Raw genomic sequence first — 4,712 nt, 5'->3', positions numbered from 1 at the left:
AATTATCGAATACTTTCAAGTCTAGATAGACTTATTTAATAACAAAGTGAATATTTTTATAAATCATTAAAAGATGGAGAATAAATCTTAAATTAACATATTACATTGAAGCATATGGGCGTTAGTTATAGGAAAATGCTTTCAATTGGTGAGTGACTACTATTTTACTTGGTTTAGTTGACTGGCGTCTGGCTTAATTAAAATGTCGCCAAAACAATTCCCATTGCTGACAAACATGTTTCAGAAATATCTTTGTCTACGCAGATATGTTTATTTGTGCAACATTGTTTGCTGAAGCGCATCAGCGTCAAAACGACAAATGTCTGATGTTACTGCTGCTGCAACCAGAGAATTCCTTTCATTTCACACGCTAGGACAAAGCCACATTCGCAAACATACGCACACATACATGCACATACACACGAACACATAGTCACACATAGTGATGCAAATTTACAATAGTATGGATGTCAATCAAAAGTCTCTTATGCTCTCACCCTTAGCCCCATGCCTATGGTTTTGCCTTGTTGTCCCCCAAAACATGTATTTAGTTCACCTATGTTGATTTCCTTTGACAACGGCTCTGAAATATAAACTGCTTCAATTAATTCAGTTTATTCATTATGGATGTTTCAAATATATGACCAAATCGAAACCAGAGAACAGCAACCAACAGAACCCACAACCATTCATAAATTTTGTGGTTATTCTGTGTTATACATACGCACACATACATGCACATACACACGAACACATAGTCACACATAGTGATGCAAATTTACAATAGTATGGATGTCAATCAAAAGTCTCTTATGCCCTCACCCTTAGCCCCATGCCTATGGTTTTGCCTTGTTGTCCCCCAAAACATGTAATTAGTTCACCTATGTTGATTTCCTTTGACAACGGCTCTGAAATATAAACTGCTTCAATTAATTCAGTTTATTCATTATGGATGTTTCAAATAAATGACCAAATCGAAACCAGAGAACAGCAACCAACAGAACCCACAACCATTCATAAATTTTGTGGTTATTCTGTGTTATAGACCAAATTTGGAAATCATGCGGTTTCTGGGCAATATGTGTTAAGTGCATCTCAACCAAAAGTGTCCATGTCAAATTCATAAATCATTGAAGCATTTCGGTCAACTTAATTATGCGTTTTATCGATAATTATGATTATTTCAAAAGCAATTACAATTCGAATTAGATGACGGTTTATGGAAGAGACTAATGTGAATTCTACATATGAACGGGTGTAATCCTGCTTTGAAAACATTAAATCCATTAAAATCCATTAACAAGAGTAAACAAGCTATATTCATACTAAAAACTTAAGATTTTGTAAAATTGCCTAATATATTTGTGGACTTTTTCTGGAAGAAAATCTAGCTAGGACGGACTTAGCATTAGATAAAATTTAAGCTAATTCCGTTGGATATTTTTTAAGAATTCGGTTTCCGATTCTTTTAAAGTCTTTCCATTCTAGTCTAAAAAGGACTTTGCAAAGAAGTATTAATATCATTTGCCTTGAATATTTTTATTTGTCTGATTCAAATCAAAATTATTAAAAAAGCTTTGCCGAAATTACTAAACTCTTATATTAAATTCAATTCTTAAATTCTTAAAAAGCTTAACTTTATTTGTAAGAAATTTGAAAATATAATACCGACAACCAAAAAAAACTAAAAACAAACTAGATTCAATTAGCATGGAAATGAATTCAATTAAGTTGAAAATTAGCACAGCAACTGAAGTCAACTCAATTCATTCTGTGTTCCTTCTGTGCCTCATGCAGTATCTCTGCTCTCGTCTTGATTGGAGACCATTGTGGAATGTGAGCTCTGGTGACGATGATAATATGAAAAGCTTTTCATTGAATGTTTTAATACAGTCGAGTCTTTAAGCAGTTGTCTATATCAAAAACCAATTCGTTTGTTTTCTAGTATTGCATATCAGATTCTAGGATAAAGAGGATCTACAATTTAATAATCTCATAATGGCAACTATGAAACTTAAGCTCTGCAAATTGCGGCTTGTGTTGCCAAGAGATACTTCTATAGATATGCATATTCGACAACCCTCACAATCAACTTTACTCTATCTTTTGCGGTGTTTGTTCGTCTGTGTATGTGTGTGCAATAAATAGAAAATACTTAAACTCCAATTGCGTTGCGCATACGCCATGTGTGCGGCATAGTCGTCATCATCATCGCTGTAGTATTCTCATCGTTGTCGGTCCTCGCTTGCTTAAAACAATTAGAAATGCAACATTGTTTTAATCTCTTTCGCATTTAACGCAAATTGCTTGGCATTAAGGCGCTCCCAAAACCGCATCCCAACAACTGTGCCACTGCAAAAAGGACAACGACAACGAACGGCAAGGCTAGAGCGGAGGCGAAGTGGTAAGGAATTGTTGAATACGGATAAACGCTTGAGGTTTCCATCCTCTTGCTAGTGCAATAATTCGAATTTGAGCATTTCTATGAGCTGCACTGCTTGAATGGTGATGGAGGACTGCCCTCAATTGTTGCATGAATGTTTCGGCGTTCGTTGCTTTCTTCACTTTTGGGTGTGTAAAATGATTTTGCCGAGGATGTTTGGCGGTTTTATTGATGGGTAACCAAAAGAGTTTCTACAATCTATAGCAAGTTTTCGATCCCCAAATGACGACCTAAGAGCGGAGTTATGAGCTATGGATTTAACCGTTTGTTATTATTATATTTGAGGAAAGATAAATTAACATTGGTATAGAATAAGATGGAAGATTAGCATAACACGGTCATATTCCCATTGATTACATCATTCGACAGCCACAACATCGATAGGGTTCATCGAAATCATTTTGCACTTCCTCATTTCTTAGGCTCGTTTTTATCGTTTTTGAGACTTCTGCATCAGGGTCCGAGAGTTCAGGATGTAGTTGTCTTTGTGGCTGTAGTTGCACAACATCATCACTTTCCTCCAGACCTTCCTGTGACTTGGGTACATAAGGTTTCGCTCTGGCATTTAAGGTCACTGATCTTGATACTGGTGACCTGTGATTGAATGGACTCTCCCGCCATATGCGATCATAGGGTACGCCATAAGAGTCATTTTCGGGCGTTGATGCATGACTCCATATGCAATAAGGTGGCACTACATGACAATGGCATAATGGACAATGATTATGCTCTTAAATAAAATTGCGAATCCATATTTCTTACTTACATTCTTCAATGATTTTATTCGCCAAAATGCTCGCTGTCAATCCGGGCACAAATGCTGGAGCATTTGGATTGAGACGTTTGTCCACGATTCGACTTCCACATGGCTGTAAATTTTGTTCTGCTTCTTCCAAATCCCCTTCTGACTTTGTCTCCCTTGTCTCCCGATAAGATATGTCCACTTCAATCTCATCATTGTCCTGGGACATGCTTTCGTTGGTTACACTACTGCAAGCGGAACAAGTTATTAAATAAATTGAAAAATACAAAATAACATGTAAGACGACTAGAATATGACATAAATTTCCCATCTACCTCAATTGTATATGCGATCCGCAATACGATAAAGAAACAAGAGGAAAAAAACCAAATACTTTCGATTAATCTCGAATGTGTAGATGGTTGTGTGAGTTGCTATTAAAAAAATTTGCTATCCGCCAGTCTATAGATCATAAAATTTCTTTTGTATCTCATTTGTTGTCCTTATGTTTCAATGATAAATTCACAATCGAAAAATTTAAAATGAAAAGACTCCACCAAGTTGCTGCGTTTATTAAAAAACAAACAAAAAAAAACACAAAAATCGATTGACATCTCACTTTGATATCATAATTTTGTAATTATTAACAATTTTTGCAAAATGATTCTTTTCAAATATAGTTGACGAAAATTTTAATTAAATGATACTTTTACAACAATTTTAATAAGCCATATAAATAAATTTGTATCAGTTTTCACCCATGGCAAACACACAAAAACAAAAATTACAGTGGAGAGGGGAAAATTTGAAACTCACTTTGACATTCCTCGCCGCCACCATTTCAACCTCTCTTTTTGCCATCACTTGTGTGACAAATTTAATTTTGTCGAAACCGCAAATTGACAAATATTTTAGTTTGCACAACAAAAACTCACACACACACACACACAATCACAGAGAGAGAGAAAGAGTGAGATAGAAAGTTTGCTTAAATCTCGTGTATTTTAATTGATTTGCGCTAAATTTATTGATTTCATTTTGGCCAAACAGTTGTTGCCAGAAGAACAACAACCGCAAAAGAACCTCCCACCCAGCAAATTGTTTCCCAACTTGAGCTCATTATGAATACTCGTTCTACCTCCCACTCACTCAATGTCTCCCTCTCTCTCTCTCTCTTCGCCTCTCCCGAAATGGCACTTGGGTTCAATGTTTGCATTTGTTTTGCTAATTTGCATGTGCGACTGTGTTAAAACATAAATTAGTACTTTCCCCTTTTTGCGCTACTGTGCCGCACACGCCCCGAATTCCCGGTTTCTCATCTAGCCACAAAAAGGTGCTAGCCACATTTTGACCATTTTCAACGATTTGTTAAATTTATGGGCAATTTATTGCATTTGTGACTGCATTCACCATTGGCTAGCTTAACCCCTGAAAACTGACTAATGGCGGTTTTTAGTGTGTTTTAGTGCTTTTAGTTAATTGCACAAATTACTTGCGCTTATTTATTGGCTACTAGTCTTTCATTTG

General features: G+C 35.9%; 1 long non-coding RNA gene across 1 annotated transcript; it reads right to left on the bottom strand.

Annotated features, from left to right (window-relative positions):
* Positions 1–2,785: 2,785 nt before the first annotated feature.
* Positions 2,786–3,768, bottom strand: LOC137577187 (uncharacterized). The gene is made up of 3 exons (XR_011032383.1): positions 3,521–3,768; positions 3,210–3,433; positions 2,786–3,137 (listed from the first exon to the last, which is right to left on the bottom strand). It is a non-coding gene; the product is annotated as an uncharacterized lncRNA (long non-coding RNA).
* Positions 3,769–4,712: the final 944 nt, after the last annotated feature.

Source organism: Drosophila tropicalis, unplaced genomic scaffold (genome assembly GCF_018151085.1).
Source record: "Drosophila tropicalis isolate 14030-0801.00 unplaced genomic scaffold, ASM1815108v1 contig_1187, whole genome shotgun sequence".
Classification (NCBI taxonomy): Eukaryota; Metazoa; Arthropoda; class Insecta; order Diptera; family Drosophilidae; genus Drosophila; species Drosophila tropicalis.
Note: the sequence above shows the minus strand (reverse complement) of the source record. Positions and strands in the feature narration are given on the sequence as shown.